Here is a 12,395-nt window from a genome sequence, read left to right on the forward strand (position 1 = left end):
GCCTCCATGCTGAGGTTTTCAAGTTTTTCACTGTGCCCAGTTGAAATTAATTATAAACTATACATCTATTTGCATATTAATTATGAAAACACACCATGGAATATATTTAGGATAAAGTACAGCAGGAAAAGATGGCAATTTATGAATACTGTGTACCAAATCAAATGAAACACCCAACTAAGAGTATTTTCCAAAAATAGACTTTAAAATGTATTTTTCTTCAATGCTATAGGAATTCAGTCCATTGAAATCTGCAAACAAAAAGTCCATTTGCTAATTTCTTGATTTCAGATTGTTTGGGACAGTATCTACTTGAACTATGATGGTAAACCAATTCCAAAATTAACCTGAATTTTTAAAAATTTTTTACTGATAACCATAACCATGGTCAAATCTGTTCTATGGATGTGGCTCCACAAATGTGGGTCAAAAAATATGAATCTAAAAATTGAATCCATAGTCAAACAAGTTGTGAATATGCTTGGTTTTTAAAAATGAATTCTCTTATTGCATATTACCTTTGATGTGCCATACATTATTTTAAGTATTATGTGAAGTGTTTCACAAATTTCTCTGACCAGGGAACACTTTTTCACAGAGCATCTTCCTGGACCAGTGTTCTTTGGGAAATCCTGGGTCTGATGACTTGCCATTGTTGTCATGTGTCTCCATTCTCTGGTTTCTTCTTGGCTTCCTAGGTTCTGCCACTGTGGCCATCACCTGGGATTGGAGAAAGGCAAATGGAACAGACCCACTCAGAATTACAGTCCTTGTTTATTTCATCAGAGGCTGGCCTAATACTTACATTAGCATTAGCTCTTTCTGGCTAGAGCTTCATGTTTCACTCACTGTCTGTTCACTTCTGACCTGAAACGATGTGACTGCAGAAGACAGAAGGAAAATATCTGGTGGTCAGGCCAACTCTGTATACCCTGTGATGAAGATGTTTTCCATAGGAGTTCATTGTCACAGGTGAAATTTAGTAGCCATAGCCAAAGATTTCTTAAGCCTTTCTTCCAATCAGTGTGCCACAGCTATTTGATATGTCAGTCTCAGCAGATGAGTTCTGGGAAGATTCATCCCTTTCGTGAGCAAAGGGAGAATGGAAAGGGAAATGATCCAACTCAAAGAGGGGAAAATAAAGGACAGAGGGATATAACATTTTTTAAGCTTCTAGTATGTAACCAGCACAGTGCCACGTGATGTGTATACCAATTTCAGTTCCAATCCCCATATTAGGACTGAATTTTAAAAAGCTACAGAAGTTAAGAAAAATAAGAAGAAAGAATGATGCGGAAGCTAAATGAATATTTCTGTCTCAAGGAAAGAACTGCGACACTTCTTCCAGAATTCCACCTGGGCCTTTTTCTGTCCCTTCCCACTGGGACAGTAACTTCTCCCTTCATTCATGTTCCAACCTCTTTTCTCCACTTCTTTCCCTCTTGCGCACTAAAAATCCAACTCCTCGTCATCAACCCACCACCACCTATGTCTCTTTATTCACATTAAAACACCCTCATGCCCCTAGTTTTCCACTGCCTTTTATGCTCAGCTCTCTGCAGTCTGACTTTGGCTCCACCATGTCATACCCAGTTTAACCAGTGGGATCCTCAATAACGTTTCAATAGCCAAATCCTAAGGGAAATATTAAGTTCTCCTCTTACTTGAAGGCTGTGTCACAACTTGCATTCTTGACACTTTGTTCTCTCCTGATTTATTACAACTGCTCCTTTGTATTTCTCTTAACACTTTGATTCTTTCTGAATCTTCTTGCCTGGTTTATCTTCCTTCTCCTCCCTTTAGATGTTGATGCCTCCAGAGTTCCTGTTCTTATCCCTCTTCTTATTTTACATACTGTCTTTGGCTTATCTCGTCCACTATTCTCTCTCTAATCTTTTAATCATTACAAGTTCCTAGTCTACAAATGTTGATGCCTTTTGGGTTCTGTCTTAATTTTTCACATGTTTGCTGGATATTGCCATGAGGAAGTTCCCAAAGCAAACCCATTTTATTTCCCCTCATTTTTTTTTCCTCCTTCAAGAATCCTGTCCTGAATTCAATGGAACTTTATTTGCCCAGTTACCTAAATCAGAAACCCACAAGTCCTCCCCAACTCCAATTCAGCTTTCAACTGCCTCTCCTCTCCCAAGCAAATCTGATCTTGTCTTTAACACACAATCTTTAAACACATCCAGGGCTTCTCCATTGCTTGCAGTTTAAAAAGCAGATGTCTTGTATGGCACTCAAAGCTCCTTAAAAACTGGCTCTAACCTATGTTTTCAGTCTCGTCTCACATCATTCTCATTCCCAAATTCTCATCATGATTTGCAGAACTTAAAACATCCTTCCCTGCTGGTAGCTCCCTAAATATTCTGGATTTTCATTCATCTTGTTGCATTTCCTGAGGATTGCTTTCTTGAACATGACCTTTTATGTGTATTCTTCAAGATCTACCTCCTCTCGGAGAAACTCTTCCAGTTTTCTCCTTCCTCTTGTCCCGCAAGTCCTGGGTCGCTCTGAGTTCTTTCTGAACCATTATAGGGAGTTCTAGTGTAGGGCTTCTTACATTGCATTGGAATTATTTGTCTGAGTGTCAGCCTTCTCAACCGGACAGTAGACATTCTTTCCTCTGCTCCTTTCTGGCCTCCAGCACAAGCTGACACAGTGCCTAGTTACATGCGTCATCGATTGAAACCTCTCCCTTAACCCTGGTTGTCTCAAGTGTCACTGATGTCCAAATTATATGGGTGTATCTCTCCCTTTGTACCTCTTCTGCCTCACCTCATTACTCCTTCTCCTTTGCAGTTAGTAGACACAAAATGTGGGTAACTTGCATAATTTCTCTATGCTTCACTTCCTTTATCATTAAATGAGAAGAATAACAGAACAGAACTCAACCCAAGGACTTGTTACAACAAGGATTCAATGAGAAAAAGCATGCACCATTTTAGCACAGTGCCTGAGTTATAATATATGCTCCATAAATAATAGCTGTTGGTGTTGCTATTACAAAAGGAAGACTTTTTTTTATGATTCAATGTTTTATTGTAGCCTATAGCAGATTAAAAGTTATCCTTACTTATGTTTTGTTTTACCCTTTTTTCTATTGCCTTTATTGGATTTGTATTGACAATACCATTTAGCATAGAAATTTCATTTTAGATTTCATTCATGTGCATTGATCATTTTGTCTACCCAGTATTTCTACATCTTTTCTTTGGTATGAGCGTTCTAGCTGTCTTTTGAGAAATTACTATCCCTACGTTTTATGTGATTCTCCTAATGGACTTGTCAATCACAGTGTCCTCCTAGCTACATCTTCCATTCACAAAGTAGGGACATGACATGGCCTAAGCCAGGATAATCTCTATTCTAGAATTTTGTCACAGGACCAAATATACTGATACTAACTCACTCATAGTCAATATTATATGCATCTCAGAAGCTCTCTATTTTCTGTTGCTTGACTGTTACTTTAATTGTGGGAGTTTTAAGTTCACTATCTTTCTAACAAATTAATTCTTTCCCTTAAATTGGGCCAGACTGTTATTCCGTGGCTTTCAACAAAGTAACCATAGCAGGTAAAACATTGCTCAGCTATGTCAACACTGAATGAACTATCTTTTGAGCAAGTGAGAATTGGAAAGTAGAAGGTAATTCAAAAAAGCATGAGACATAGTTCTGGTTTAAAAGAAATTGCAATTCAAATAGGAAGAAAAAACAAACATGGATAGAAATTAACTCAGGAACAACTAAATGATAAATAGGGGACAATTAAGTATTAGGTTAAATCATATGCAATTTCTCTTTTTGTAAGTAAAAAAAACTATTGCAATTTCCTGTGAATTAATGTAATGGAATTCTAATGGAACATAAGAAAAGAAGGGAAAAACAGAAACAAAAACAAGATGAGCACTCTGCAATGGGAAAAGCTCCATGTAGGAGGTGAAACTTAAGCTGGACCTAAACATGTGCACAGGCTTTGAAGAAAAGGAAGAGGACTTAGTTGGAAGGAAGAAGTGAATTAGGAAAGGCATAGAGATAGAAAAAACCATTCACCTTGAGGATCAAAAAGGAGCTCAGCTTGATGTCAGAAAAGGACATGTTTGGGAGATGGGTAGAAAGCATGCAGGGAGAATTGCATGAATAGCTGTAGTAGACAGAATAATGGCACATAAAGGAGTCTGTGTCCTAATCTCCAGGATCTATGAATATGTTAGGACACAGGACAAAGAGGAATTAAGGTTGCAGATGGAATTGAGATTGCTAACCAGATGACCTTAAAATAGAGGGATTATCCTCGTTTATGCTGTTGAGCCCAATGTGTCACAAGGGTTCTATAAGTAGAAGAGGAGGCAAAAGAGAAGTTTGCAGTGACATGCTGTGAGAAGGACCCCATCCACTGTCGCTGGCTTTGAGGATGGAGGAATGGCACTACAAAATGAGAAATGTGAGCAGCGTCTAGAATAGGAACAGGGCAGGAAATGGATTCTTCATTCCCTACAGCCTCTGTAGGGAACACCTCTCTGCCCAAAACATGATTTTAGCCCAGGGAGATCTGTGTTCGACTTCATAACTATAGAACTGCAAGATACTTACGGTATGTTGTTTGGAGCCACTAAGCTTTTGACAATGTCTTACTGCAGCAACAGAAAACAAATATAATGATATTTAAAACAATTAATTAAAAAAAATAAGATAAGGCTACTGACCAGTCAGAATGAATGCCCAACCAATCAAAAGTACCTGCTGAACATCAGCTCAGAGTAGATGGGCTATAGCAACTTTAGAGAGGGCTTTGAACTCGATTCCATGGGGAACATGTAGTCTATTGAGGTGTTAGGTATGAATGTATTCTGGCAAAAACAATAAGATCAATGGATGTTATCAGTGGCCTCTCTAACACATCTCTGTCCACACTGGAGTAAATTTTCATTTAAAAGTTGCCTGGTTTAAACATACCAGCATTTTTTAAACTCTGTATGATTCACCTGTGGGACCTGCCAGATTATTTTGTTTGATTATTTTTGCTTAAATTATTAATGCAGCAGATAGTGTTGATGTTTATTGCTCGTACTAGGCACAGTTCTTTGGCAGTCACTTTTCTCAGCAAGAGAATCAACTAAATGAAAAAAAATTAAAAATTCATAACACTTAAAGCCTTCTTTTTTGTATAAGTCATAAATTAGATGGAAGAATGGAGCTTTTTCCTCTTTCACCAAAACATGAGATGAAATGGCAGAGATTAGAACATCAACAAGGGACCACTTCTGAGTCTAAAAGTAAAAAAGGATGAGATTACTTCCAGGAAGTTCTGTGGCTTACTTTGGAGTGTCATCCTAGAAGAAAGGCCGAGTTTGTTACTTTTCTTCTTCTTTTCTTATACACAGTCAATAACTCAATCTTTTTTTGTCCCAAACTATTTAATCCTATTTACACCATTAGTGATTAGAAAAATGCCTTCCAAATTAAAAAAAAAAAAAAGAAAAAGCTACTTATGTGAATGAAACTCTCATACATTGGAAGTTATTTAGTCTGTGGCTTCTATGATGGGGTGCATGCATTTCTGTATGTTTGACTATTAAAAAGAAAGCCACGTGGTATAAGGGATAGGGCATGGGCTTTAGAATCCAATGGAGGGGTTTCAAATTTTAGCTCTTTCATTTACCAGCCATGCTGTTGGAGCATGTTAGTTGATACCTTTAGGTGTCCTGTATATAAAATCAGGATTAAAAAAGGACTCAGCAGGCTATTAAGAATAAAGTTCACATGTATATAGCTTACTATGTGCCAAGTACTATTCTACTTTTTACACTGATTAGCTCATTTAATTCTCGCAACAAAACCATGTGCTTGATACTATTTTACAAATGAAGAAACCCAGCCTTAGAGAGGTTTCTTATAATTTGCTTAAAGTCTCACAGCTAGTAAGTGGCAGAGCTGGGATCTGAACCCAGGCAGTCTGACCCCAAAGTCTATGATCTTAACTATTTAGTCTAATTACTGGTTTCCTTCCTTGTTTCTTATCTGAAGGATTATACAGGCAATATTCAGCTTAAAAATAGGTTCTATTTTAAAATTGCCTTTGAAATTGGTGATTTGCCTCTTTGGATTTATTTTATCCCAAAATTGTGTTACCAAAATCTTAAATCTATTCCAGGTTATTAACAAAAAACAAACATATAAATAAAAATCTAACCTTTAATGGAAATAAAATATTATATATTTGTAATGCTAAAGAAGAAAAGTACCATAGAACATAGTATAAATGACACATAAAGGTAGTATAAATCATGAAGATGATTGAACATTTCTAGCCCTCAATTATCTTATTTGTGAAAGATCCTAGCTGTCCCTAAGATCTAAATTAGATGAGAATAAGGAAGTAAATGGAAGTTGTGGTGGGAAATCCGAAGGGGGAGTTTAGGGAGCATGAATACACTCCGAATTTGATGATGTGGTCTTTTATTGTTTAATTGTTTAATTTCCCTTTAAAATGTATAAATTTCCTTTCCCTTCACATAGATTCACCACCAGCACTACTCTAACTATTTTTCTTCTTGAGAAAGAGGAGAGGGAAAGCAAGGAAGAGGATGAGAAAGAGAAATAGATAAAAACAAGGTCAAGTAGAAGAGTCTGTGGTGAGTTGAGGAACAAGACAAGATGGAGGTGATAGTTGGAGAAATGGAGGATGTGCGTGGAGTAAGAGGGAAGTGGGAGTAAGAGGGAAGTGAAGTAGGACAACACAAAAGGCACCAGAAAGACGACTGAACATTTGCAAATCCAGACTCTCTGTTAAGTGCATCCATATCAATAAATTCAATTCAATCCAATGTTAGATTTCATCATCTAACACCCTTAGAAGTCATTCCCACACCTATGCTAGGTTTCTATCCTTATAAATTAACAAAATTTTATTTGTTTTTGTGTAGTGGAAGCTAGCTCTTTCCAGATCAGACTTTGTTCCCCTGGCACTTGCTGAGAAACGATCTTGGTTATAGGTCTAGAGATAGTAAGTGGTAGTTGGGGTAAGTTTTAAGGAGAACAGATATTCTCTTGCAAGGCAGCTGCCCCAGTGAGGTTATTACAGGGTCTTCAAGCAAAGGGAAACTAGTCTTCTCAAACTGAGGGGAATAAGCTGCTTCCACTGGGAAGGGAGGCTCATAGCCGTTTGGTGATTCAAGATTCTCAGCTTTGATTCAATTGATCCAGATGCCACATCCAAAGAGTCAGGGTCCCACCTCTCCCCAGTCAATATCCTAAATTTCACATAAGAAGGCTGGTGAGTCTGTGTAATTTTGCAGTCCACATAATAAGAATCTGAGTTTGATTTTCAATTAGGTCAGCTCTGTGGTTATAGGAAGAGAGTCTTTAGGAGCAGCCATAGCAAAAGTTTTCTAGTTCTCTTACTATAATTTGAGCGTTTAAAGCCCTGAACTTGTCATTGTCCTCCTATAAGTCCCCCAGTTCATCTGAAGCAGCCCTCATACCTCATAGTTCTTGAAATCATCATCACTGCCATCACTGCTACCATGAAGGCCAAGTTCAGCAGCTATTTGGTCCCCTAAGACACTGGTTCAATTGGCACTTTTATCACAATTAGTCACAATTAGTCGAGATAGCACTGCATGCCATAAAATACTGATATTTCATTTCCACGAGCAGGGTGCAGCATTGCACTCAAGCCCAGGGATTTAAACCAATCCCATAACTCCATTTGGAGGACCTCTCTTCTGGGACTACTCCTAATATCAGTACTGTACATTCAGGGTCCATGAGAGAAATAAAAACCACATTGGGAATTTCAACTGAGAAATTTAGTAAAGGAATTTAGAAAATTCAAGAACAAAAAGGCAATCCAGCCAGAGATCTGGCAGTTCAAAGGAGGGGTCAAATGGAGAATGTGATGCAGACCCAGCAGAGGAAGTACCTGGATGCTGCACTTCCTTAATGGGGTATGAGGAAGCTGGTTCTTTGTGCTAGAAGGAGTAGGACATGCCGTTCCCAGAACAATGCTATTGGAACAGCTTAGACCCTGAAGGAAGAAGTCTCTTTTCTTCTCCTGGCTTTCTTTCTCTAGTATCATCTATTGGAAGAACCTAACTGGAAATAAAGGAAAAATAGTTATCAGAGTCCTGGTTGCAGTATCATAGAACAGACCACAGAAGGCCAGGTTTGGAATGAAAGACAGTAACTAAATCACTGCACCATGAGTGCAGGGTGAAGGAGTTGGCAGTTACATGTAAGGAGCGTCTGTGGCCAAATCATTCACAAAGTGTCTGTATTTACATAACTATAGCCATGGACTAAGATAATCACACCGTTAATCAAACCAATGTAGCCAAATTGATTTAAAAGTTTATTTGTACTAAACTGATAAACTATTTTTCTTCATTTGAAATTGTTTTGGAGATGTTGCACATCAAGCTTGTAGCTAGCCATGCGTACAAAATCTTCCAGCCTAGTCTAAGATGAAGAAAAAATACCTGCTGCCATGATTCCCCATGGGCAACTGATAGACACCATGAGTAACAGGACTTGGATTTCTGAACCTTTGCTCTGTGGCAAAGCCATACAGCTATCCCCACGTGACCTGGATATATCTTAGGCTAATCCACTTTATCAGTGTAAACCTGAACCTGAGTCTAGTGTGAAGTACAGTGACAACTTAAACTGTGTTGTTAGATAAAATATCTGACATAAATGTATAGATGAATGAATAATTTAGAAAGTGAATATCTGATCCACTTTTGTTACAGATTTCACGTGAATCGAAATTTGGAGCTTGAATGACCCAAATGCTTTGCCTACGTTGATCCTACATTCAGGCTGTTTACATCTCTCTTGACTTCTCTAAGAACCAGATGGTCACCACTTAAAGGTCTGCCGGAATTTTAACAACACCTTCTCAACCAATTTCTTCTTCATGGGAAAGTAAAAGCAATAAAAATGCCTTCAAGTTAACCAGGTCTTATTAGGTACAAATTGTTGCAAAGAAAGTGAGGTGGGATGGAAGTAGAAGGTTGTTTTGAAATCATCTCACAAATGTCAGCATTCAAGACCTGAATGATCCAAGATAGCAAGAGCAGATCAATGATCTCTACAGAGAACACTCTACAAAGGATTTGGAAGGAAAAGTAAATCCACAGGGCTTTCAACCCTCTTCCTCTGAACAGTGGGGCTCATAGAGTTCTCAAGACAGAGGAAGAAGTTCCTGGAGATGCCAGACAAAGAAGGAAAGGTGATCCATCGACCTCCACCTGGTTTACAAACTGGCCAAAGAAAAGCCCTGCTTAGCAGCCACTTGTAGATGGGGCTAAGCTGAGTGAATGGAGTTGAGTGGAGATGTTCCCGCCTCATGGGGCTTCCTACAGCGGCTGCTGCTTCCTTCGACGTCACAAATTGGGCAAATCCTCCAACGCTAAGGGACCCCAGACTGTGCTCCAGCTTTCAGACGGAGCCTTTCATAGCAGCTTCCAGCTGTGGGCCGTAATGGTGCCACATGCGTCACTGGGGCTAGGATCTGTCCCCTGAGCACTGCTGTCAGAGGCCTAGTGAGTGATGTGGTCTAGGGCCGTGGGTGCTCACTCAGATTCTGCTTTGGTCTTGACCACAGCAACAGAGATGATTTGACGCATTGGGTTTGAACATGTTTTGAGTTACTCTGTATTGCATACACATGTAAAACAAATCTGGGAACCCACAAGTGTGTGACCAATTATTTTGCTCCTCTGCAAAGTGTTTATTAAATTTTCAAAAACGAGATGATACAAAGAGGCAAACAACAGAAGCAATCACAAACCCGAAACAGTTTTCAAATCTATAAACAAGTTTTGAAAAAGATTCAAGTAACTTTCCAACTGTGTTGCCAATGCAGTGAGGAAAAACAGATCTTTCTTAAGGTTCGGGAAATTTTCAAGTGTGTCAGAGTGACCCGCACACGTCTGTTGGGATGTTCTGAGTGGCAATGAATTCACAGAGAAGCTCTTGCTCCAGACTTTCAGGATACAAAAGCAGCAAAAGCAAGGCCTTGCATCTTGGTGCCCTTTAGTGACTCTAGGTCTCTCAAGATTGGAAGCCCAGAGACCTAGGTCCAAAACCAACTTCTGCCCCTAGTCATATAAGGGATATTGGAAAAACCACATTGAGCCCTACTTCTTTATCTATAAAAAGAAATGCTTTGTCAAACCATTAGCAGTGACTCATTAAGAGGTTTTAAAGACGATTTGGTGGGTCTCACCAATATTTTAGAAGAAAACAAAACAGAATCAAACCAAAGAGAAAATATCAGAGTGTATTACAGGTAGTGAAAGTAGGCTTTGTTGTAGGAAATTTCTGTTTTAATATGTGTGTGTATTGAAATTGTTTTGTTCTTCTATAACATGCTTATTAACTTTTAAAAATGAAAAAATATAAAGAGGTAAATGTCAGAAGCAATCACAAACAAGCCCCAGTTTTTAACAATTTCTGAAAAACATTAACTTTCCATATTACTGGCAAGTATATTTTTCTGTACTAGGTTATACAATAAGATGTTTTTCTTAATAAACATTTGGGTCAAGAGTTTTGAAAAACACCCCTCTAAGTTTCTGTCCAGCTCTAATCTTCTATGATTCCCAGAAATAGAAGGGACCTGCTCACTGAGCCGTAATGATAATACTCTCATGTAACATTTTTTAGCACTTACTACGTTTCCAGGCACTGTGTCAATTGCTTTCCATGCATCATCTCATTGAACACTCCCAACAACCCTATGTGTTAGGTAATCATGATGCTGTTTTACAAGGACTGAGGAAATTAAGCAATCTTGGAGAGGTTCAGAACATATAGTTAGCAAGAGAGCCAAGATTTGAAACTTACAGGCTGACTCCCAAGTCTTTAATTTTTCTTATGATTTGCTGCCAAACATGTGAGATTCTGAGCATCAGTTAGTAACTGGGCCCCTGGTACAGATGGGCGCAGGTCTTTTGCCTGAATTTCCATGTGAAGGAGGATGACCAATCATTTCCCTTCCTCTTGACTAGGAGAAGGTGCATTGTGCATTTCAAAAATCTGCCTAGCCCTGGGAGATAAGGGGGGTCACTTTATCTGTTTGCATTTCATTAAATTTCACTCAGTGTCTTCCAGAGTCCTCATGAGTATCAGAGAAGGCATAATCTGTACACATGGTTTCATTTAAAATGAAAATATCAAGCAGTGTCATTTTCACAAGTATCCCCACCCTGTCTGAGGCTGAGAAGAGTGTAGCTACGCATACTGCAGTGAGAAGAAAACTTTAGCTCAATTGGAGAATGTAAAGGTACAAGTAAGGTTTCAGCAGAAGCACTCATAAACCTCGCATGAAGTCTTCCTTCTTTCCTAGCTCATATCCCCATTAATGCATGGACTCTGGCTTGACTTTATCAGGTGTCAGAATAGGCTTCTGTGTGTATTCTTGACTAGAAGTAAAACAAATATTTTCTTTCTAAAGTTATTGAGTCCCATTGATCTGTATGAAATTTCACCATTAGATAGTCATTCCTTTTGCTTGAAGGCTCTGGGTCTGCTTAAAAATCAAACCTTTGTATGGTTCACAAGCAAAGTAATTAATTGCCTAAATGACCATTAGGTCATTCTATAATCGAATAAAATTCCAATGGTACACAAACAGTAAATTCAACTGGGAGCCATGGGTAAGATTCACAGTGTACAGCATGATCTGGAGAGGCAGGCTTAGCTGGGGATCTAAGTGAAGCATGAAACTCAGTGGGTAGGGTCATAGCAAAGCATTGAAGACAACTCTTGGCCACTTGTAAAATGTTGCAAGAGGTTGCAATACTCCAGAATAATCACAATTTTTTCATACAGTGCTTCCCAGTTTATAACATGTTACTCTATTTAACACTCCCAGCATCCCTTGGGGTAGATATTTCTGGAGGAGGAAACTAAGGAGAAAAGGGATGTGACGTGCCCGAGGTCACCCACTGTGAAATGGCAGGTCATATAACTCCTGAGCCCTTCTGAATCAACCACACTTTCTTCCCAAGCAGAGGGGCTCATTCTCAGTGCCCAGATCTGAGCTCAACCATTCTCTTTCTGGAAAAAGACATCTCATGCCACTTTCGACACATGTCAGGGAACACAGAGATACATCAAAGAATACAGGATTCTGGCTTTAATGCCTACCTAAATAAAAGACTAGAGATCTGCACAACACAACACACATACAGCACACATACAGGATCACTGGGAAGAGTGTCTGTTCTAGGTTCATAATTCAACCAAAATTTATCGGTGATTAAAGCAATTGAGCTTTGCTCCCATCTCTGATTTCGCCTTGACTTTCAGTCCTCAGCTTCTTTCTCCTTTTCTCCCCGCCCACTTTTTAGTGGCCTTTGTTCTTCGTTCCTGAGCCA

General features: G+C 38.9%; 1 long non-coding RNA gene across 1 annotated transcript in view; it reads right to left on the reverse strand.

Moving 5' to 3' along the window:
* Window positions 1-480: 480 nt before the first annotated feature.
* Window positions 481-12,395, reverse strand: part of LOC119620479 (uncharacterized) — a 52,927-nt gene continuing 41,012 nt past the window's right edge. The window contains exons 3-4 of the long non-coding RNA XR_005236965.2: window positions 7,931-8,099; window positions 481-720 (exon numbers count right to left, since the gene is read on the reverse strand). This is a non-coding gene — a long non-coding RNA (uncharacterized lncRNA). The remainder of the gene's footprint in view (window positions 721-7,930; window positions 8,100-12,395) is intronic.

The sequence above is a fragment of the Chlorocebus sabaeus genome, chromosome 18, assembly GCF_047675955.1.
Source record: "Chlorocebus sabaeus isolate Y175 chromosome 18, mChlSab1.0.hap1, whole genome shotgun sequence".
Classification (NCBI taxonomy): Eukaryota; Metazoa; Chordata; class Mammalia; order Primates; family Cercopithecidae; genus Chlorocebus; species Chlorocebus sabaeus.